The sequence below is a fragment of the Hemitrygon akajei genome, chromosome 6 (genome assembly GCF_048418815.1).
Source record: "Hemitrygon akajei chromosome 6, sHemAka1.3, whole genome shotgun sequence".
Lineage (NCBI taxonomy): Eukaryota > Metazoa > Chordata > Chondrichthyes > Myliobatiformes > Dasyatidae > Hemitrygon > Hemitrygon akajei.
This window is the reverse complement of record NC_133129.1, coordinates 160,807,992-160,833,004: the sequence shown is the minus strand read 5'-3', so window position 1 is coordinate 160,833,004 and position 25,013 is coordinate 160,807,992.

The following is a 25,013-nucleotide window of genomic DNA, read 5'->3' as shown; positions in this document are numbered from 1 at the left end:
ACTGGAACTATAAAGTGCAGTACAGGCTCTTTGGCCCTCAATGTTATGCCAATTTTATAATTTATTCCAAGATCACTCACAATAAAGTGATTGCACCCTTCCTGTTTCTGATTTCCACCCACACTGACTCAGTAGATGATTACGCCACAATATCCCCCCTTTCTGTAGCTGTGATACTATTCCTGTTCCGCAGTGTCTCTCCCTCATCTGTTGCCATTGTAACAGCCATGTCTCTCTAAAGGTCACAACATTGTAGTCCCATGCACTGCTCCATTCTCTAAGTTCATCACCCTTGTTCCTGATAATCCTTGCATTAAAACAGAAACATTTCAACCCACCTAACTGACTGAAATTATGCCCTTTCCACAGCCTATCCTTGCTCAGATTCTATCTACATGCTGCATCCACCTTTATACCTACTGCCCCAGAGTCTGACCTATTGCTCTGGTTCCCATCCCCCTGCCAAAGTACTTTAAACCCTGCAGCTCCTGCAATTGTTCTAGTGAGGTTTTTTTCGACAGTGATATTGGGTAATGGAATTTTAGGATTTAGGTCCAATGGTGATGAAGGAACAGCAAAACACATCTAAACTGCAAGAGACCCTACAGATGCTGGAGAAACTCAGCAGGTTGATGGTTTGGACCAAAGACCCTTCATCAAGACAGGAAAGGAAAGAGGAAGAAGCCAGAACAAGAAGGTGGGGGAGGGGAAGGAGTACAAGCTGGAACTGGTGAGGGTGAAGGTAGATAGGAGTTTGAGGCAGGCGATATAAAACTTTGGGAGGTGATAGGTGGAAAAGGCTGAAGAAGAAGGGATGTGTTAGGGCAGGAAAGTAGACCATGGGAGAAGGGAAAGAGGAGAGGCACCAAAGGGAGGTGATAGACAGGTGGGGAGAAGAGAAAGTGCAAGAGGGAAGCCAGAATGAAGTCTTCTCCACCTTTTCGTAATGACAGACCCTTAGACGCTGTTTTGGAATACTCATTAACATGACCTTTCAGTTTTCTATGCAATGTTCAGCTTGCTTTTCATTCTGCTACTTGTTCTATGACATGACATGTTCCAGCTTTGATCCTGATTCCACTATGTACCATATATATAAAAAAACTTCTGAGAACAGAAATATATAAAGTCTACTACATTAATCTTGCCCTTTTGAGATCTCAAGACATTTAATTTCCACCTAAATGGTAATTTTATTTTTCTAACATCTTTCCCATGACTAGCGTGAAGATAATTGTTCAACAGATCCTTGGATTTCCCCTTAAAAAAAAACACTATAACCTCCTCACTCTGATACTAGACCTTTTCTACCAATCTACTTTTTTTTGGCACATGAGATTTTTTAACCTCAGTTTCTTTACATTCCATTGGTGCTAGAGTTTTTATCCTTGCTATGGGCTTGATCAATTTATCAGTTATCTTTCAAACTCCCTATTTAAAAAAAATTATCTACAATATATCTTTTAATCTCTTTGCCATGAAATTAAGCTTGTCTACTAAGAAGGCAAGATAATTGTTCAATACCTCCACCTCTTGATAATCAATAACTATGAACTTAACATTTGTGTTTCTTAGTGCCTACACCCTATCCTTACTTTTCTTGTTTCGTTCATATATTCATTAAAGGCATTCCTAGTACTTTTTTTTCACTGTGTTATTGTAACATTTTAGATTCTTTCAGCTTTTCGAACCACTTTTTGACTGCTTGCTTAATTTTGATTTTTTTGTCTTCCCTCACTTAGTCTGCACTTCTGTCTTCACTTTACACTCACTTCAAACTCTTTCTCTCCCTTTATTCATCCATGATATAGTTTGTTCTCCCTTAAGTAGAATGTATATCTCCTGGAGCTGATTGCCCAACATTTTGAATATTTGGGTGCAACTAAATCCTTTCTTTATCAATAATATTTTACTGTTTATTTCTTTTAAAAATTGCTTATTCTCTAAATATTATTTTCATATTTTGAGTCATTACACTGATAATTGCATATTATCAACGTGTACAAGGAATCCTTTGTGAACCAATAAATGAAATGACTGACAAGAGCACACCCAGAACTAATAATGGGAAATAAACCTCAACAGATAAACAAAGTGAATGTAGGAGAACATAGCACCAATGACTTAAAATAAAGGTCATAAAATCAAAATGATTGAAATAAACGATAAAAAGGAAATGATTAGTTTGCTAGGGATATTCCAACAATCGTGGTAGGAAATAAGGATTAAGTAATTATTGAATACATTTGCACCTCTGTTGCCAACTCTTTCTATCAGTTTGTTGATGATAGTTAAAATACTCCTTTATTGATGTTAATCTTGTCCTTTCACTGGTATCTTTAATGTTTGTATATGATTCCTCCTCCTCTTTTCAGTCGATGGTAAACAGAATACTACTGAAAACATGACCATTTTTTCCACAGCAAACCATGTGAATGTTATTTCTATGCTTCCGCTAGTCATGTCAGTCTCTTCACATACTTTTACATAATCTCTAATTAATACAGCTAATCACATCATAATGCACTAATTTAAATGCAGTTGAACAAAAGCTGGCACATCAGAATGGTGCCAAATAATAACATGCACAACAACATCAGTTAATTGGTACATAGCCAAAAATAATCACTTCAAACAACTTTCTGATCAAGAAGAACAAAGCTAAATCTGTAAATCTTGTGCTCCTGATCAAAACAACTAGATGTCTGCTTCTTGTAGTTTGATCATAAGCACATCGACCTTGTTATGTTTTTTCCGTTGTGTGTATCCCTGTCTTTGATTTTAAGCCATTCACACTTGAAGTGAGTGAATGTCCGTACAAAATAAGGTGGATGATTTTGTAGTGCAGTTAAGAGATCGGCAGGTACGAAGTTGTGGGCGTCACAGAGTTGTGGCTGAAAGATGATCAGTTATGAGCTTAACATCCGTGTTGTGTCAAAATAACAGACAAGTAAGCAAGGAGTGGGATGGCTCTGTTCACAAAAATAAATGGAATCAAATCCCTAGAAAAAAGTGACATAGGACAGGAAGGTGCAGAATTCTTGTGTGTAGAATTTGGAAACTGCAAAGGTAAAGAGACCCTGATGGGAGTTATATACAGGTCTCTGAACAGTAGTAAGATGAGGGGTAAAAATTACAACAGATTATAAAAAAGGCATGTGAAAAGGGTAATGTTACAATAGTCATGGGGGATTTCAGTATGCAAGAAGATTGGGCAAATCAGTTTGGTACTGCATTCTAAGAAGGGGAATTTGTAGAGTACCTGTAAGATGGCTTTTTTAGAGCAGCATGTGGTTGAGCCCACAAAGAAAAAGGCAATTCTGGATTCAATATTGTGTAATGAACCAGATTCGATTAGAGAACCTAAGGTAAAGGAACCCTGAGGAGGCAGTGATCATAATATGATAGAATTCACCCTGCAGTTTGGGAGTAAGAAGCTAAAATCAGGTGTATCAGTGTGACATCTGAGTAAAAGGAGTTACAGAGGCATAAGAGAGGAGCTGGGCAAAGTTGAATGCAAGGGGACACTAGCAGAGATGACAGCAGAACAGCAATGGCTGGAGTTTCTAGAAGCAATTTGGAAGGTGCAGGATAGATGCATCCCAAAGATGAGGAAGTATTCTAATGGGAACGTGAAGCAACCATAGCTGATAAGGAAAATAAAAGACAGCATAAAAGGAAATGAGAGGGTGTATAATATAGCATAAATTAGCAGAAGGCTAGAAAATTGGGAAGATTTTAAAAACCAACAGAAGGCAACTAAGAGAGCAAGAAAAAGAGAAAAGATGAAATATGAAGGTAAGCTAACCAATAATATAAAGGAGGATACCAAAGGTTTTGTTAAATATATGAAAAGTAAAAGAGAGGTGAGAGTGGATATAAGATGACTAAAAAATGACGCTGGAGAAGTAGTAATACGGTACAAAAAGTGGCAGACAAACTGAGTAAATATCTTGCATCAGTCTCCACTGTGGAAGACACCAGCAGTATGCCAGAAGTTTAAGAGAGTCAGAGGGCAGAAGTGTGTTTAATGCTATTAATAAGGAGAAGTTGCTTGAGAAGCTGCAAGGTACCTGCAGTAGACGGACTATGTCCCAGGGTTCTGAAAGAAGTAGCTGAAGAAATTGTGGAGGCATTAGTAGTGATCTTTCAAGCATCATTAGATACTGGAATGTTTTTGGAGGATGGGAGAATTGCAATGTCACTCCACTCTTTAAGAAAGGAAGGAAGCCAAAGAAAGAAAATTATTGGCCAAGTTAGCCTGAGTTCAGTGGTTAGGAAGATATTGGAGTACATTATTCAGGATGATGTTTTGGGGAACTTAGAAGCACATGATAAAATAGGCCAAAGTCAACATGGTTTCTTTAAGGGGAAATCCTGCCTGACAAATCTGTTGGAATTCTTTGAGGAAGTAATGGGCAAGATAGACAAAGGAGAGTCAGTGGATGTTGTTTACTTGGATTTTCAGAAGGCCTTTGACAAGATGCCACACATGATGCTGCTTAACAAGATGGTATTACAGGAAAGATACTAGCATGAATAGATGATTGTCAAACAGCCAGGAGGCAAATAGTCATAATAAAGGGGGCCTTTTCTGGTCGGCTGTTGGTGACTACTGATGTTCTGCTGGGATTGGTGATGGGAACACTTCTTTTCACATTATATGTCAATGTTTTGTATGATGGAATTATTGGCTTTCTGGCCAAGTTTACAGACATTATGAAGATCAGTGAAGGGACAAGTAGTGTTGAGGAAGCAGTGAGACTGCCTAATTCACTTAGATTAGTAGAATGAGCAAAGAAGTGGCAGATGGAATATAATTTAAGAAAGTGTATGATCGCGCACTTGTTAGAAGAAGTACATGCATAGACTATTTTGTAAACAGGGAGAAAGTTAAGAAATCAGAGATGCAAAGGGACTTGGGAGTCCTTATGCAGGGTTCCCTGAAGGCTAACTTCCATGTTGAGTAAGTGGTGAGGAAGACAAATGCAATGTTATCTTTCATTTTGAGAAGATGAGATGATAAAAGGCAGGATGTAATGTTAAGGCTTTATAAGACATTTGTCGGGCCACACTTAGAGCATTGTGAGCAATTTTAAGACCAGAAGACCCTAAGACATAGGAACAGAATTAAGTCATTCATCCCAGTCTGCTCTGCCATTCCATCATGGCTAATCCCAGATCCCACTCAACCACATACACCTATCTTCTCATCATATCCTTTGATGCCCTGACAGATCAGGAAACAATCAACTTCTGCCCTAAATATACCTATAGACTTGGCCTCCATCACAGTCTGTGGGCCCCTTATCTAAGAAAATATGAGCTGGCCTTGGAGAGTGTCCAGAGGAGGTTCACAGGAATGATTCTAGGAATGAAAGGTTTATCATATGAGGATGGCTTTTTGCCAGTACTTGCTGGAATTTAAAAGAATGAGGTGATGGGGTGGGAGGGGGGGGGGCAACCTATCAAATGTTGAAAAGCCTAGATAGAATGGATTTGGAGAGGATGTTTCCAATAGTGGGGGAGTCTAGGACCAGAGAGCACAGTCTCAGAATAGAGAGATGTCCATTTAGAGTAGAGATGAGGGGAAATTTCTTTAGCCAGATAGTAGTGAATCTGTGGAATTCATTGCCATGTAATTCTTGATTAGTAAGGATGTCAAAGGTTATGAGCAGTAGACAGGAGAAAGAAGTTAAGAGGAATTATACATAATGTCACAATGGAACTGAGGAGCAAACTCAATGGACTGAAGGGCCTTCTTCTGCCCCTATGCCTTTTGATCTTTTGGCCTTATAATAATAGGACCACAGCAGGGTCTAAATATTTTTAAAGTATGATTGCCATTTTTTTTGTCTCCCTTCATAAATTTTTTCCATGATTAAGAACTGCCTTGAACCACTGATCAGAGTCATAGAATTATAAACCAGGGAAATGGAGCCTTCACCTCAAATCACTCATGCTGACCAGGGTTCCATCCTGAGTTAGTTCCACTTGCCTAAATTTGGCCTACATCCCTCTAAACTGTTGCTATCCATGAACCTGCCCAAATAAACTGCAGAAGATTGTAATTGTACCCACGTCTACAACTTCCTCTGGCAGCAAAATTTGCCTCTCATGTCCTTGTTAACCCGTTTCCATCACATCTTAAACCTAAGTCCTCTGGTTTTAGATTACTTTACCCTTGAGGAAAGACTGTACCTGTCCACCTTATCTATGCCCCTCATGATTATATAAACATGTTTAAGCATCCTAGTCTCCAAAGGAAAAAGTAGTAGTCATAACTCAAGCCCTCCAGTACAGCAAGACCCTTGTGAATCTTTTCTGCACTCTCTATAGATTAAGCGCATCCTTCCTAAAGTACAGCGACCAAACTGTACACAATATTCATGATGTCCTGTGCAACTGTCACATGACATCCAAAGTCTAGTATTCAAAGCACAGTCTGATGAAGGTAATCAGAGGTGCATTCCAGGTGCCATTTTATAGATGTGACTTCAAAAGATGGAAGAAAAACTTTGATATTTTACTTCAGTGCCACCAAGTAATTCTGAAAGTCATAGCGTTATGATAGATGGTTCAGAACAAAGGTTTGTGTGAGTAGACAGGTTGAAAAATGGGTCATTCTTCTTAATTGATTGTTCTGTGAGGTTTGACTACGTGTTATTTAATACACTGAGAGGCATTGATTTTGCATTGACCTCAGCTAGTTCCCTACTATGAATTTGACATCAAAATCAAGACCTGATTTTGCGCACAATTTATGTTGCTTTAATTAACATTGCATTCTCTTATAGTCTAGTGCTTTAGGTAGCATGAATGTTTGGAATGCCTTACATAGTAGCTTTGATGTTCAAACTTTAACCCAAATCATTGCAGGAACAAAAACTAAAGTGTAGGATTTTGTATTTTGCATTTTCAAACTGTATTGAGGACAGTTGTCGATCTCAGCTACAGAATCTGGGGAGATGGGAATAACAAAGAGTTAAATGGACTTGGTGGAAATCTGTGCCTAATGATTGGCACAGACTCACTAGATTGAAGGACCTGTTTCTGTTTCGTATGATTTATGTTTACTGTTATTCTGGGGAATTTCACGGCAGAAGATGAACTACACTTTGGAAGTATCCAATCAATGGCAGCAATCTCAAGGAAATTATGTCCCATTGCAAATAGAAGCCAGCAGTTTTCAGTACTCCTAAGTCCTACTCCAACCTTACCCCTTCTGAATTCATTGCCTTCTACTCTCTCCTCACCAATCCCACCCTCACCATTAAACCCACGCACAAGGGGCAACTGTCAAGCCACCATTCAGGTTCATTAGGTCATTGGCTCCAGCACAATCACCAAGCTCATCAACTCTGGAGATCTGCCATCCACTGCTACCAACTTCATAGTTCTCTTACTGTTCGGTTCTTCCTCCTACCCAAGGTCTATTTCATTTGGAGAAGGAAGTCAGAGGATCAGAACGGGAGCGCGGCGGGTGCCATTTTGAGCCATTTTGATTTTTTTCTTCTTCTTCTTCTCATTGGAGTTAAGAGAGTTGGGACTGTGCAGGCGTGTGACGTCGGGCAGTGAAGTGGGGAAGATTTAAAAAGGACACAGCTTTATACAGCGGGCAGCGTCGTTTGTGGGCAGTGGAGTGAGCCGGAAGCAGAGTGAAGGCTTAAGGGCTTGGGCTCAATGGGCTTAGGCGGAAGCGGGCAAGGCAAGGTAGGTTTAGGTTTCAGTTTTACCTGTTATTTGAGGAAAGGGGAAGTATGAGTGTGAGGGCAGCTTGTTGTTCTCGGTGTCGGATGTGGGAGGTCCTGGAGTCTGCTAGCCTCCCGGACATCCACATCTGCACCAGGTGCGCCGAGCTGCAGCTCCTAAGGGGCCTTGTTAGGGAACTGGAGCTGCAGCTCGATGACCTTCGTCTGGTCAGGGAGAGTGAGGAGGTGATAGAGAGGAGTTACAGGCAGGTGGTCACACTGGGGCCACGGGAGGCAGACAGGTGGGTCACGGTTAGGAGGGGGAGGGGTAAGAGTCAGGTACTAGAGAGTACCCCAGTGGCTGTACCCCTTGACAATAAGTACTCCTGTTTGGATACTGTTGGGGGGGACAGCCTACCTGGGGGAAGCAACAGTGGCCGTGCCTCCAGCACAGAGTCCGGCCCTGTAGCTCAGAAGGGTAGGGAAAGGAAGAGGAAGGCCGTAATAATAGGGGATTCAAAAGTTAGGGGGTTAGATAGGCGATTCTGTAGACGTGATCAGGAGACCCGGATGGTAGTTTGCCTCCCTGGTGCCAGGGTTCGGGATGTTTCTGATTGTGTCTACAATATCCTGAAGTGGGAGGGTGAGGAGCCAGAGGTCGTGGTACATATAGGTACCAATGACATAGGTAGGAAAAGGGAAGAGGTCCTGAAAGGAGAATATAGAGAGTTAGGAAGGCAGTTGAGAAGAAGGACCGCAAAGGTAGTAATCTCGGGATTACTGACTGTGCCACGCGACAGTGAGAGTAGGAATGGAATGAGGTGGAGGATAAATGCGTTGGAGCAGGGGGCAGGGATTCAAGTTTCTGGATCATTGGGACCTCTTTTGGGGCAGGTGTGACCTGTACAGAAAGGACGGGTTACACTTGAATCCTAGGGGGACCAATATCCTGGTGGGAAGGTTTAATATCCAGGTGAGAGTAGATATAGGACCAATAGAAAATGATGCTGGAGAAATTGTAATGGGAGATAAGGAGATGGCAGAGGAACTGAACGAGTATTTTGCATCAGTCTTCACTGAGGAAGACATCAGCAATATACTGGGCATTCAAGGGTGTCAGGGAAGAGAAATACGCGCAGTCACAATTACGAAGGTTAGGGAGGGTTTAAACTAATTTGGCAGGGGGATGGGAACCAGAATGATGGAGCGGAGGAGAGGGAAAACAGAAATAGATCTAAGTTAGTGAGCAGTAAGGATGTCAGGAAGGACAGGCAGGTGATGGAGCAAATTTGTAGCCATTGGGATGAGTTGCAGTGCAATCAATGCAAAGAGTACCAAATACTGGACTTAAGGTGTTATACTTAAATGTATGAAGCATAAGGAATAAGGTGGATGATCTTTTTGTACAGTTACAGATTGGCAGGTATGATATTGTGGCCATCACTAAGACGTGGCTAAAGGATGCTTGTCTCTAGGAGCTGAACATCCAAGGGTACACGGTGTATCGGAAGGATAGGCAGGTAGGTAGAGGGGGTGGCATGGCTTTAATGGTAAGAAATGATATAAAATCATTAAGAGTTGACATAGGATCGGAAGGTACAGAATCTTTATGGGTTGAGCTAAGAAATCGCAGGAGTAAAAGGACCCTGATGGCAGTTATCTACAGGCCTCCAAACAGCTGCAGTGATGTGGACTACAAATTACAACAGGAAATAGAAAAGGCTTGCCAGAAGGGCAGTGTTATGATAATTGTAGGGGATTTTAACATGACAGTGGATTGGGAAAATCAGGTCGGCAATGGATCTCAAGAGAGAGAATTTGTAGAATGTCTACAAGATGGCTTTTTAGAACAGCTTGTTGTTGAGCCCACTAGGGGATCGGCTGTACTGGATTGGGTATTGTGTAATGAACCAGAGGTGATTAGAGAGATGGAAGTGAAGGAACCCTTAGTGTCATGAGAGAGGAACTGGCCAAAGTTGACTGGAAAGGGACACTAGCAGGAAGAACGGCAGAGCAGCAGTGGCTGGAGATTATGCGAGAAGTGAGGAAGGTGCAAGACAGATATATTCCAAAGAAGAAGAAATTTTCAAATGGTAAAAGGATGCAACTGTGGCTGACAAGAAAAGTCAAAGCCAAAGTAAAAGCAAAGCAGAAGGCATACAAGGAAGCAAAAACTAGTGGGAGGTCAGAGGATTGGGAAGTTTTTAAAAGCTTACAAAAGGAAACTAAGAAGGTCATTAAGAAGGCAAAGATGAACTATGAAAGGAAGCTAGCAAATAATATCAAAGAGGATACTAAAAACTTTTTCAAGTGTATGAAGAGTAAAAGACAGGTGAGAGTAGATATAGGACCAATAGAAAATGATGCTGGAGAAATTGTAATGGGAGATAAGGAGATGGCAGAGGAACTGAATGAGTATTTTGCATCAGTCTTCACTGAGGAAGACATCAGCAATATACCGGACATTCAAGGGTGTTGGGGAAGAGAAATACGCGCAGTCACAATCACGACAGACAAAGTACTCAGGAAGCTGAATAGTCTAAGGGTAGATAAATCTCTTGGACCAGATGGAATGCACCCTTGTGTTCTGAAGGAAGTAGCAGTGGAGATTGCGGAGGCATTAGCAATGATCTTTCAAGAGTCGCTAGATTCTGGCCTGGTTCTGGAGGACTGGAAGATTGCAAATGTCACTTCACTATTTAAGAAGGGGGCAAGGAAACAAAAAGGAAATTATAGACCTGTTAGCTTGACATCGGTGGTTGGGAAGTTATTGGAGTTGATTGTCAAGGATGAGGTTACAGAGTACCTGGAGGCATATGACAAGATAGGCAGACTCAGCATGGTTTCCTTAAAGGAAAATCCTGCCTGACAAACCTAGTGCAATTTTTTAAGGAAACTACAAGTAGGCTAGACAAGGGAGATGTAGTGGATGTTGTGTATTTAGATTTTCAGAAGGCCTTTGACAAGGTGCCGCACATGAGGCTGCTAAACAAGATAACAGCTCATGGAATTACGGGAAAGTTACATACATGGATAGAGCATTGGTTGATTGGCAGGAAACAGAGAGTGGGAATAAAGGGATCCCATTCTGGTTGGCTGCTGGTTACCAGTGGTGTTCCACAGGGGTCCGTGTTGGGGCCGCTTCTTTTTACATTGTATTTCAATGATTTGGATTATGGAATAGATGGCTTTGTGGCTAAGTTTTCTGATGATACAAAGATAGGTGGAGGGGGTGGTAGTGCTGAGGAAACCAAGAGTCTGCAGAGAGACTTGGATAGATTGGGGGAATGGGCAAAGAAGTGGCAAATGAATTACAATGTTGGAAAGTGTACGGTCATGCACTTAGGTAGAAGAAATAAATGGGCAGACTATTATTTAAATGGGGAGAGAATTCAAAGTTCTGAGATGCAACGGGACTTGGGAGTCCTCGTGCAGGATACCCTTAAGGTTAACCTCCAGATTGAGTCAGTGGTGAAGAAGGCGAATGCAATGTTGGCATTCATTTCTAGAGGAATAGAGTATAGGAGCAGGGATGTGATGTTGAGGCTCTATAAGGCACTGGTAAGACCTCACTTGGAATACTGTGTGCAGTTTTGGGCTCCTTATTTAAGAAAGGATGTGCTGACATTGGAAAGGGTTCAGAGAAGATTCACTAGAATGATTCCAGGAATGAGGGTTAACATATGAGGAACGTTTGACCACTCTTGGACTGTACTCCTTGGAGTTTAAAAGAATAAGGGGGGGACCTCATTAAAACATTTCGAATGTTGAAAGGCATGGACAGAGTGGATGCGGCAAAGTTGTTTCCCATGGTGGGGGAGTCTAGTACGAGAGGACATAACTTGAGGATTGTAGGGCACCCATTCAGAACAGAGATGCGAAAAAATTTTTTTAGCCAGAGGGTGGTGAATCTATGGAATTTGTTGCCACGGGCGGCAGTGGAGGCCAAGTCATTGGGTGTATTTAAGGCAGAGATTGATGGGTATCTGAGTAGTCAGGGCATCAAAGGTTCTGGTGAGAAGGCGGGGGAATGGGACTAAGGGGGAGATTGGATCAGCTCATGATGAAATGGCAGTGCAGACTTGATGGGCCAAATGGCCGACTTCTGCTCCTTTGTCTTATGGTCTTATGGTCTACAAGCCTTACTATGTGAGTGGGCTGACTACTGTTCTGCCCCACTGAACCTGTGTCTGCAGACCTCAAATCCACTTTATTCCCCCTTGGTTCAGTCCCTTTCCACTGACATCCACGGCATTTCACATGCTCTCGGTCTCTTAAACAACTTTCAGTTCCCTGGGTCTGATCGCCTCATTTTCACTATAGATTTCTATTACCCCACCAAGAAGATGCTAAAGCTCTCTGATTCTTTCTAGACAACAAACCGAAGCCGTTCCCCTTCACCACCACCCTCTTCCATCTGGTGGAACTGGCCCTGACAGTCAACAATTTCCCTTTTGGCTCCTACCACTTTCTAAACCCAAGCTGTAGCCATGGGCATCCACATAGGCCACAGCTAGGCCTGCTTTATCATTGGCTACATGCAACAGTCCATATCCAACTCTCTTTGCATCACATTGACAACTGCACTGGTGCTGCTTCCAGCATCCATGCTGAGCTTTTCAGTTTCATCTTGCCTCCAACTTCCACCCTGCCCTCAAATTCACTCGGCCTATTTCTATTGTCAGACTGTCTACTGATATCTTTTATAAATGTTTCACAGCTATCTTCACACCATATCACTTTTAAAACATGATCCCCTTGTCCATTCATCCCTCCCTACTGAATTCCCTCCTGGCACTTAGCCCTGCAAGCAGAACACCTCCTCCCTCATCGGCATTCATGGCCTCAAACAGTCCTTCACAGGTAAATCTGTTGGCATCATCTACTGCATCTGATGTGGCCTCCTCTGATGTAGATAGGGCGTCGCATTGTCACCCACCTTCATTCCGTCTGCAACGAGCAGGGGCAACCATTTTAATTCCATTCCCATTCTTACAATTTGGTCCATGGATGGACTCTACTGTAACAATGATGTCACTCACAGGTTGCAGCAGGAACACCTCATATTCTGTCTGGGAGCCTCCAAACTGATAGCATGAGGATTGATTTCCTAACTTCCGATAATTTCTTCCCCCTCCCCTTTCTCTCTTTTTCCATTCCACATTCTGGATCCCCTCTAAGCCCTTCTCTTTTCCTCACCTGCCTGAAACCTTCCTCTGGTACCTCTCCTCCTTCCCTTTTTCTCATAGTCCACTCTCCTTTCCGATTCCTTTTTCTTCAGCTTTACATTTTCCATCTATCACCCACCCAGCTTCTTACTTCACCAACCCACTTACCTTCCCCCTCACCTGATTTCACCTTCCAGGTTGTACGCCTGCCCCACCTTCTTGTTCTGGCTTCTTTGATCTTCATTTCCAGTCCTGATGAAGGGTCTCAGCCTGAAACGTTGACTCTTTATTCCTTTCCATAGATCCTGCCAAGTCAGCAGAGATCCTCCAGCATTCTGTGTGTGTTACCAAACAGTTTTTTATTTTTTATATTATTGAATTACATAGAAATCATTCACCTTTAGCACCTGAATGCATGATTGTACAAGCATCGGGAATAAGCGTTACATATAAATAATCCACAATCCTGCCACTAAATGAGATAACGCACAATATTTCCATCACTTCTGAAGTTCCCGGTTCAGTGATATATTAAAATCAATATCTTGTTGATTTTTAATCCCTACAAACTGTTACTCAGAATATAACAAGCTTCTTTAAGACGGAAGGATTTTGCAGTGTTTTAGCTTGTTTGGAAAGTTAACCTGTAGACCTCACATTTCAGTGACTTGAAGAAAAACTGATTTCCTGGAAATCACCTCTTTGACTTGCAAAAAAAGGATCCTCAGTGTAACCCGATGATTAGAAATAATTTGTGAGCTTTTAAATAGAAGAGAGCATGCAAATAAAAAAAATCAGACCCTACTGGTTGTCAAACGTAAGTTTAATTCTGTCAAAGACTGGGTCAAACAAATCTTCTGCTGTGATGAACATCATTGTCAATTATGCTGAGATTGCCAAAGTCATAAGGCAATTGAAAGAATCAAGGAATATTTATGAATACTTGCATAATCCAGTTGAATGTTAAACAAGAAATGACTCAGTTAAGCCAGAATAAGACCCAGAACTGATTTGAGAGGCAAGTAAAATGATGTATTTCCTTATTACCGAGTTTATTTGATTTTGTTTCTGATCAGTTGGCAATTTGTTCCATTATTGTCAGGATGATGTCTGTTGTTTGAAAAGCAATACAGTCTTTGTAAGTGATCATAAGTTATGGGCCACCTTCTGAGGTGAATGTTCACTGTCACCACACAGGAAACTTGCAGCAAGTTCAGCAGTATGCAAAATACAATAGCTACTGTCAAAAATTTCCTGCTTTCTATGGTGTGGTGAATACCATCTTTCAGGTATTTACAAACAATTCTCACTGTTAATAAAGATTCTGCATATTACGGCATGAAGTGCACATAATTCTTTATAAATTATGTTCAGGACCATGATAACTGTTTGCCCAAAAAGAGAAATTAATTCTCTCTGTGTACACCATATTTCCCTCAGGTCATCACTTCAGAACATAATGGGGCTGACCTTTGCCCTGATGCATTTCATCATAAGACTGTAAGACATAGGAGCAGAATAAGGCCATTCAGCCCATCGAGTCTGCTCTGCCATTCCATCATGGCTGATCCCGGACCCCATACGCCTGCCTTCTCACCATATCCTTTGATGCCCTGACCGATCAGGAAACAGTCAACTTCCGCCTTAAATATGTGCACAGACTTGGCCTCCACTGCAGTCTGTGGCAGAGCATTCCACAGGTTTACCATTCTCTGGCTAAAAAAAACCTCCTTACCACTGTTCTAAAGCCCCCTCAATTTTGAGGCTCTGCCCTCTAGTTCTGGATATCCCCACCACAGGAAACATTCTCTCCACATCCACCCTATCTAGTCCTTTCAACATTGATATTAATATTTGTCACATGTATCAAGAAACAGTAAAAGGTACTTAGTTTTGCAAGTCACCTATAATTTCAAAACATTAGTCCTTTGAGGTGGTACAAGGGAAAAGCTGGAATGCAGAAAATGCTAGTGTTACAGTTACAGAGAAAGTGCAATGCAGGTAGGCAATAAGGTGCAAGGGCCATCATGGGGTAAATAGTGAGGCCCGGAGTTTATATTTAATGCACAAAATGTCTCATCAAGAGTTTTATAACAGTGGTTTAGAAGCTGACCTTGAACCTGGTGCTGATGTTTTCAAGCTTTTGCATCTTCTGTCGGTGCTTGCGAAGCTGAAATGTTAGAAATTAAATAAGTCACCTGGACCAGATGGACTACACCCCAGGGCTCTGAAATCTGAAGAGATTGGGGAGGCATTAGTAATGATCTTTCAAGAATCCTGAGATTCTTGAATAGTTCTGAAGTAATGGAAAACTACAAGTCACTCCACTCTTCAAGAAGGGAGGAGACAGATGAATGGAAATTATAGGCCAGTTAGCTTGACCTCAGTGGTTGAGAAGATTTAGGAGTTGATTGTAAAGGGTGAGATCTCAGGGTTCTTGGAGGTACATTATAAAAAAGCCAAACTTAACATGGTTTCCTTAAGGGAAAGTCATGCCTGACAAATCTGTTGGAATTCTTTGAGGAAACAACAAGCAGAGTAAACAAAGGAGAATTAGTGGCTGTTATGTACTTGGGTTTTCAGAAGACCTTTGACAAGGTGCTGTACTTGAGGCTGTATAACAAGAGCCCATGGCATGACAGGAAAGATACTAGCATGGATAGAGTGTTGACTAATTGGCAGGAGGCAAAGAAAATCAGAATAAAGTGGACCTATTGTGATTGGCTGCCGGTGACTCATGGTGTTCTGCAGGGGTCAGTGTGGGACCGCTTCTTTTCACATTATATGTCAATGATTTGGATGATGAAATTGATGGCTTCATAGCCAAGTTTGCAGATGATATAAAGATAGTTGGAGGGGAAGCTAGCATTGAGGAAGCAAGGAGGCTGCAGAATAATTTAAAGAGATTAGGAAAATGGGTAAAGTGCCAAATGGGATAGAGTGTTGGGAATTTTATGGTCATGCACTTCGGTACAAGGAATAAGAGCTTCGACTGTTTTATATATATATACCGTATGTTTTCCTTAGCACTGGGCTCTCCTTCTTAGTCTGTGATCTGCCTCCCCAGTCTTCCTTGCTCCTGGTCTGTCTAGCCCTTTCTTGTGATCTTCCTCCCTTGTTCATGAAGTGTTTAGCCGCTGTGATTGCCTTCCCTCCCTGACCACTGCAATGGATGTCTGATCACTCTCACTTTCTTACTCCTTCTGTTTGTTGGCTGTTGCTTGCCTATCCACAAATGTTCAGATAACTCTCAATCTGACTAGCAGCAGGCAGGGGTATTATTCCAAAACTTGATGATAAGGCATCTGATTTTAGTGCTAAAATGTTTTCATCCTCCCATGTAGAACATCTTCCTTTACACATCCTTATAAGTATTAGCGCATGAGCTGTAATGAGCTTTTATGGAATAAAGCATCATTTGGTGCATACTGAACTATACTGGGATAAGTACTGGTTTGTGTGTACTAAGTGTTTCTAGGATAAAGCGCCAGTGGTTGTGTGATGTCTTAGGTTAAATTGGCAATTGGCACATTTTGAACTGTATTGGGATAAAATCTTGTTGGTTTTGCACTGAGATATATTGAAAAAAGCATTGGACTTCTGTTCGTACAAGGATGAAACTGTCCTGTTTATGATTTATGCATTTTTCTAACCACTACTGAAGTTCAATTTCACTGACATCACTTTTTCAGCAGTAGAAAGGTTTATGCTAACTGACAATGGTTCACCGAACGGGCATTCAATAGTTCAATAGATCTATTTAATATCAGAGAATGTATACAATGTACAACCTGAAATTCTTGTTCTTCACAGACATCCACAAAAACAGAAGGGTGTCTGAATGAATGAGTGACAGTAAAAAGATAGAACCCCAAAGCCCCCCTACTCCCCCGTCCCAGGCAGAAGCAGCAGCAAAGCAATGGCCCTCCATCTCTGCCACATACTTCAGTAAAAAAAAGCTTCAGCACCCTCAGCACCCTCCACCCACCAAACAAGCAACAGCAAAGCCCCTAAGAAAGACCATGATCTGCAGTACAACAAAAATTAATAGTTCATCTGACAATTGGACATACCACAGGCTGTCTTTCTCTCCCTAGTAAAGGGATAGAGATGTCACCCCTTCACAACGAGAGGGCATATAGAAACAAAACAACTCACTGATTAACGGTGATAAAGTCTGCCCTGTAGCTTTTTTTTCCTGAGTTCTCTGACTCAGTTGTCGCAACAAACTCTTCCCCGCCAATGAGAGAAAGGGAGAGAGAATGCTATCTGAGTACAGAGCATCGGACAGCTGATCTGCTGTTCCTGATGAGGTTTGTTTTCTCCTGCAATGCTTCAGTTGGTGGCACCGGGACAGAATCAGTTCATCCCAGGGGCTGCAAAGCCTCAGAACCCTAAAGATGCGATTGTCTTCTAGGGCATGCCCTTGGGATATTGAAAAATAGCTGGGCGGTGAGCCCCAGAAGTAGGTCCCATCACCGCAACAAACCAAAGTTTGGGTGTAGCTCTAGGTCATGGTCTTCGACAGAACCCCATGCACCTTGAAAACGATAAAGAAAGACACTAAAGGTAGATATTAACCTGTCTATGCAGATAAGCTCAAAGAAATCTTTGTTGAGTGTCATCGTAGATCCACCCACTTGAATTTTGTCTTGAACATTCTCCATCTCCCTGAAAACTAGGAACAAATATGGAGACAGAAAGAATCATTAAGCTAGAGTAATGAACATTCCTCAGGGCACTATCCAGCAAGTTGCTGATGGGTCCTTCTTTAGAGGTCAGTATTTTTTTTTGATTCTGAACAGATGGGTCTATCTGTTACATGAGAGCAAAACTTATGCTTGCATCATCAAAAACAAATTTCTATAAAATAAATACTATAAGGTGACAGTCCAGAAACATATCTAAAATAGTACTGATTTGTGTTCCTTCTAGATGGATCTCTTATGCTCTATCAGTTATACAGAGAACATGGTTGTCAGTGCTATACATATATTTGCATGATCTCTGAAAAGGACTGATAAACTACACAATTTATATGATGTTACAGTGCATTATTTTTCTCAACTCTATCATGTTTCAAGGGCACTTTATCTTGTAGATTTTCTTCACTGGTTAGAGGAGTATTTATAAAAGTTATTTAACAGTTGAAAAGGCCTTATTGAGTCTGCAGCATTCTGTGCACCATGCTTCATAATATGAAGATGAAGAGGAATAAACATCTAGTATCATCTGTGATTCAACATTACACTTATCAACAAACCAGGGTGGCTTTCAAGGTTTTGAGAAGCCAGGTAGGATGGAGATGTTGGGGGCACAACTATGGAAGTATAAAATTGGAACCATTTTTTGGTGAAGATAATTAATTTCATGCAGAATGCTAACTAGCATTATTACCACATTGACCTTTAATAACATCAACATTTGTGTCTGCCTTCAAAGATCCAAAGGAAGAGGAAAGATTAGCTCATTGTGTTGGAATACACCGATTGCAAGATCGGGTTCAGTGAACTTCAGAGACACTTCCATAAGGGTCAAATGAATACTGCTTAGGACTGGGGGTGGGGGGTGGTTTACAATATACCTGATGGAGATCTAGTGAGGTACTGGATCATGCATAAGCTGCAAGATAAGTTTTAGATCCAATACAGCAAAACATAGCAGAATATCAAAGTTTGAAGTTTAAATTTATTATCAAAGTACATATATGTCACCACTTTCTACCCTGAGAGAAATTTTCTTACAGGCATTCACAAATACAATGGAATTAATGAAAAACTACACACAAACAATGATGGGCAGACAACCAATGTGTAGAAGAAGACAAACTGCAAATAAGATAAGTTATAATCAATAAATAATTCATAATACTGAGAACATGAGTTGTAGAGTCCTTGAATAGTGAGTCCATAGGTTTATATTCATTGTGCTCCTGCCATGTTAAAATAGAGCCAACGTGTCCCTAGTGGTTAGTCCATCATGTAGCACTAGTCTTCACGGAGATTTATTGTCAACCCATTGGTTAAACGTATGACTTGTATGCAAATCATGGAGTAAAAGTCCTTGGCAGGAAATCCAACATCAGCATTGTCATAATATAACGGTTGCAGACTCTTGCTTAAACTAATTGGGAATATGGGGGTGAGAGTGGAGTTTGGGGCAGCTACATCTTTATGCAAAGCTGTTACCCTCTAATATTCTATTATGCATGAAGTCCACAAAGGCAAAGACACTTATAAATGTATATGAAATGCCCATCATTGTGAAGAAAGGAGTTCACAGAATAGGTGTGTTAGACTGCAGACTTGGGCGATGGGATGGGGGTGAGAATGGTGAAAAGATCAAGTGGAATTATGGGGTGAATTAGTAACTAGTGTGAAATTGAGAGATTTTGGTGAGTAGTGGCTGTGAAAGGGAGAGAGTATCTGTAGGGGAAAGAAGATTGTTAGGTCAGGAAGGAATGTTTGGAAGCTGTTCGAGCAACGTGGTTGGGAAGATGATAACGAATGCCTGGGGGCACTAGAGAGCGGATACTGATGCACCATCAATAACTCACGCTGAGACTTAGGAAGCGAGATATCAGCTTTTATTGACTGGAAGAATAAACAGCACTACATCCTGGGGAAAATGAGGGAGAGCAGCAGCCCACAGTCGCCTTTATACAGGGGTCTGTGGGAGGAGCCACAGGAGCAGTCAGCAGGGTCTGTGGGAGGAGCCACAGGAGCAGTCAGACAGGTATATCTAGTTCACCACAGATACCAGGAGCAAATCATAAGCAAGAGATAGCAAAACAAATGCTAGATGCCAATAGACATAATTGTAGATTTCCAGTGGCATCCATACAGGGGATGCATTATATGGTTGGAAGCTCAATATTGAAAACCTGGAAATTTTAAGATTATTATATTGAATAGTATACTAAATTATTATGCTTTGCAGGAGAACGCTGGAGCCATTACCTTCAGTTACCACAAACCTGAACTGGGTTTGTTTGCATCATCTTGAATGATATCAGAGGACTGTAACTTTGACACTGCGGTTGCTGTCACTTGCCAGACAAGAGGTTCACTAGCAAATGTGACAATCAGACCTAATTGTACGCAGGCATTGAATGCTGTCAGCCTCATTGCTTGAAGAAATTTACAAAATGGCAAGGGCCATGTCCAAAACAAATATTTGCTTACACAGAAAGTGGATGCATTGGGCCAATAAATCTAAGAAGGCATTTTGAATGGTTTAACATCTATGCATGAGTAAAAAGGACCCTGAGGGGAGAAGACTTATCCAGCTCCACAGATCTTGGCAGATACAAACTGAAGCACTTTCTGAGCAATGAATTTACACTTGCATAGCTGTGCCAGTATATTTAGCAATGATAGACTCTTTGCTAATGGTGCTCTTAAGCTGCAGTCAAGTGCACCTCCAATAACAAAGCCACAATTCTTTAATGCACAGAGTAACCTAGCAAATATTTCAGTTCAGTAGTTTTGTTTTATAAAATGGAGGCATGCCATCTGAATCTCCTAGTCTTCAACCTACAGTAAAGGAACACTCTTCTTTAATTATAACTTTGGCTAAGAGACAGAGCTACGTAAGCTTTGAAGAACCATAGTTACTCAGGAGGAAAGTGATTAAGTGTAACACTTCATTGTAATACATCAGTGTGTTTGGCACTTTCTTTACCTCTGTAACATTCACAAGCATGAGCCATTATTTTAGAATCATCAAGCAGTCATAATGCAGAATAAAACAATTCTGTCTAATGTGTCAGTGCTGGGTATATTTTTCATTAATAAAGTTATATTATGCATGCCAGATTATTAGAATTATATTGGTTTTCAAAAATAGAAATATGCTGAAGGTTCAAGTAGTAGTGTGATCACTCAGGACAAGTTTGCTATTCTCCTGGTAGGTTATTCCCTTAATGGAGAATATCTGTGTGTGATTTTGGTTAATGTGGGGAGACTGATGCATGGGCAGCAACCACACAGTCCTTGACAGATCAGTATCAGGATCCAATGGCATGGAATGCAAGATGACTATGGGCCCTTCATTGCTGCAGCCTTCCTCCAACTCCTCTACCATTGTGATGTGTCATCATCTCTACTGTCGGATTGCTCCTCTTTAGAAATGTCCCCTTTGACTTTACTACTATGGGTGCCAGGACCAGGAGCTAAACTCCAGGCAGCATCACTCTTGGGATCTCAAGAACTCACAAGACCTTTCACCACATCAAATGACAATCCTCAGAGAAGTGTTCCAATAAACCCACCATGAATTGTCACAAACACCTTAAAAACACACTTTATTATCAGGGATTAAATCTTCAGTTGTAAATCCTCCTGCTTATGACTTTATGCTGAAACTCATATTCTCTCAGATGGATGTTTTAATGAGATTCATCTGTAATAATTTTCATTTATTTAGCACCTTTACTATAGCAAAGATATTTAGCATTCAACCTAACATCAACTTGCTCATGGTATGAAGGAAGTAAAAACAAAAAGAAATATAGATAGGGGACATCTAAAATAACAACAGAATTTGTGGGGAATACTCAATAGGTAAGGCTGCATCTGTGGAAAGAAAACCAAAGTTAACATTTCAGGTTGAAGACCCATGAATAGAATTGGGAAGAAGAGAAGAGAGACTTAATAAATTGCAGGATTTATACAGGTGCATGATTGTCATCTCCATATGTACTTGTGTTCACACATTCAATTGTATTCCATTGACCAACTCATAATTCATTAAGCACCACAAACAACAGCCACAATCAAACTTGATTGGAGTTATGAATTAAACAAAACTGTTGCTTTACAAGAATAGCTCACTGCTAAATGGAAAAAGTTAAGAAAAACTGTGTTAGTATTTCAGGTTGTTGACCTTCATGGGAGGGACCTAATTATCTTGATTTTTCCTTTCTACAGATGCTGATCAGTTTTTCCAGATCTGTAGTATGTTATTTCAGAATTCCAGCATCTGCAGTATTTCCTTTTGATTTTTTGACTTTTTTGTAGTTTCTTATTTGAAAATAATAAGAATGGTATGTAATATCATGAAGCAATATCTGTAGCGGAATATCTGACTGGACCCAAATTCATGGGCCTGAATTTTGCCAGTACAATGTGTGAACTATGAGGACCAGAATGGGAGAGGATGAATCAGGCATCTAGCCTTCTGAGATGTTTGTGTTTCTGAAGAACTTCTCTTCACAATACTGTCATAAAATAGATGGTTCATAAACTCTGTAGGAAGCCATTCAAAATACTGATGTATATATATATACACCTGTGTATCAATGGCATGGATTTAATTTGCTACAATTTGGAAAGCAGGTAGGTCCTGGAAAGTTTGAAAGATTTTAATTTTTCATTTATTTTCTCCTTTGTAATTATTGATACTGTATTTGATCACTTGGACTGTAATTTAAAATTATAATGTTATAACATTAGAATAGTAATAACAGTTGAGGCAGTAAAGGGGCAGAGGAGCTGCAGTATTGTTAGTTGAGGATAAGAGAAGGGAATGAGTATGAAAACAACGTAAGATCAAAGTTTTGTAGCTGTGGGATTTTACTTCCAGATGAAATGTTGATTTGCTAGCAGGAGTTGGATTACTGGGACAGTGTTTACTCTCAGGGAAGGGGAACTAGTCACTCTCCAAGAGAAGATGCCAGGTGAATGCTGAGGCAATAGGTGGAGTCATGGATGATTCCCAAGAAACAGTTTCTCATGGGGTCATTAGTGGACTGACAAAGGAGCAGCACTGGGTAAAATGCAAGTTTGGCTCACAACAAGAGCATTAAAGAGTCAGGAAAGGTATCTTAGTGCCAATTGTTAAACGTAGATTGTTGTCATCTGTCAATCATGAGTAAAGGTCTATCACTACAGAATAAGGGTTTCTGATTTGCTGTCATCTGAAAAAAAAAAAGAATCTTAGTCAAGGCAATTACATAGCCAGCAGTAAACATGTCATATAGAGGCAAGGTGAGACCTAATTAAGTAATATTACAGTAGCAATAGATTTATTGTCTGTCCTGAAAAAGGGGCTTGGCCTGAAACGTCCACTGTTTATTCATTTCCATAGATGCTGCCTGACCTGCTGAGTTCCTACAGCATTTTGTGTGTCCAACATCTGCAGACTTCCTCATGTTTATGAATAGCTTTACTTAATTGATTCCAAGCTATGTTTTAAGGAAACAACATAGAGACTACAAAAACCCTGAAGACCTTCCTGAGTCCAAGCAAGAAGCAGTACTCTGGAATTTGCAATGAATAATTGTGCCTACAGATGACCTCACAGAAAGCTGCTCACGAAGATCCAGTGATGGCAAGGATGGCTCTCCATTTTTGTCAAGGGTGGAGGACCAAAGTGTGCAGAAAGTAGCAGTACAGTGACTCTGAAAACCTTGTGATCTGTGTAGCGATGGGATGTTCTCCCTGTGACCAAATGGGTTGCCTCTATGCTTCGGCTTCTCCCACATCCCAGTTTCATGCTGATTTTTGGGTTAAGTGGCCACTGTGAATAGTCCCATTTCAGGTAGTTAGTAGTAGAATAGGACTGTGGGGTGGGGTACTGGTGTTGTTAGTGGGCCAAAATAAAACATTTTTTTAAAGTTTTAATCTCAGTCTCTATTCTTCCAGCCACTGAAGGCAGATTAACTTCATATATCTTTCCTATTCCCCCTTATCTATATAACTACATACAGGATCACAAGACCCTGCAGCGGATAGTGAGGTCAGCTAAAAAGATCATCGGGGTCTCTCTTCCCACTATTACAGACATTTACATCACACGCTGCACCTGCAAGGCTAACAGCATTGTGAAGGACCCCTCACACAAACTCTTCTCCCTCCTGCCATCTGGCAAAAGGTACCGAAGCATTCGGGCTCTCAAGATCAGACTGTGCAACAGTTTCTTCCCCCAAGCCATCAGACTCCTTAATACTCAGAGTCTAGATTGACATCTACATAATTTATTATTATATTATAAATTGTGCTCTACTGCATCTATTGTCTTATTTATTAATTATTGTACTACCCTGCACTGTTTGGTCCACTTTATGTAGTCCTGTGCAGTTCTGTAGTCTAGTGCAGTTTTTATGTCGTTTTACGTAGTTCAGTGTAGCCTTGTGCTGTCTCACATAGTCTAGTGTAGTTTTGTGTTGTTTCATGTAGCACCAGGGTCCTGGAGGAACGTTGTTTCGTTTTTACTGTGTACTGTACCAGCAATTTATGGTCAAAATGATAATAAACTTGACTTGACTTGACTTTGACTGTAACAGCACACCTTCATCTGATGGAAACAATGTTCTTGAACAATTAGAGAAAACTATCAAATCACAAAAGGCTTAGTTTGAATGTCAGTCCATTGTTGAATAAATGGGGAGCAGAAGGATTTCATCGAGACTGAACGGACAGGTAGGAATTGCGAGGAGTGTTGTATTAAAATACCCTGAATAATGTAGAGTGAAGGTGGGTGGAGCAGGTGTTGTTGATTGATGGATGGTGAGATATATCCACAACGTACAAATGGTAGTGTGCTCATCTTCCCTAACCTACTTACAGTATGTAACTTGGCAGCATCTATGGAAAAAAAAACACAGTCAGCATTTCGGCTCAAAATGCCGCCTGTGCTTTTTTCCAAAGATGCTGCCTGGCCTGATGAGTTCCTCCAGTTGCTCGGATTTCCAGCATCTGCAGATTTTCTCTTGTACAGAATATAACTAACTTGTCTCCCTGCACTGAATCTGGGAGCAAGTCTCAAATCTGCTGCTGCTCGTCTCCTTGGCCTGTTCAGATCCAATTAGCTGTACCAAGCCGTTATTTCCTCATGTGTTAGGGAAAAGTTTCTTTCCCTAGGACTGATGCACCCAATGGCGGTAGAAGAGAGTATTATGAAATTGAGTACTACCTCCTGGAATACCAGAAGCTCGATAATGGCTCAGCTTTCTTATTGATTTATATATTTATTGAGATACAGTGCAGAATAGGCCTTTTGAGCCACGCCACCAAGTAATCCCCTAATTTAATTCTAGACTAATCATGAGGCAATTTACAATGACCAACTAACCTCTGCTTTCTTATCATTGAACCATGTTTGCTGCACTAATGCTCAAGACTAAATAAGAATATCTCAAGTGCAGTGGTAT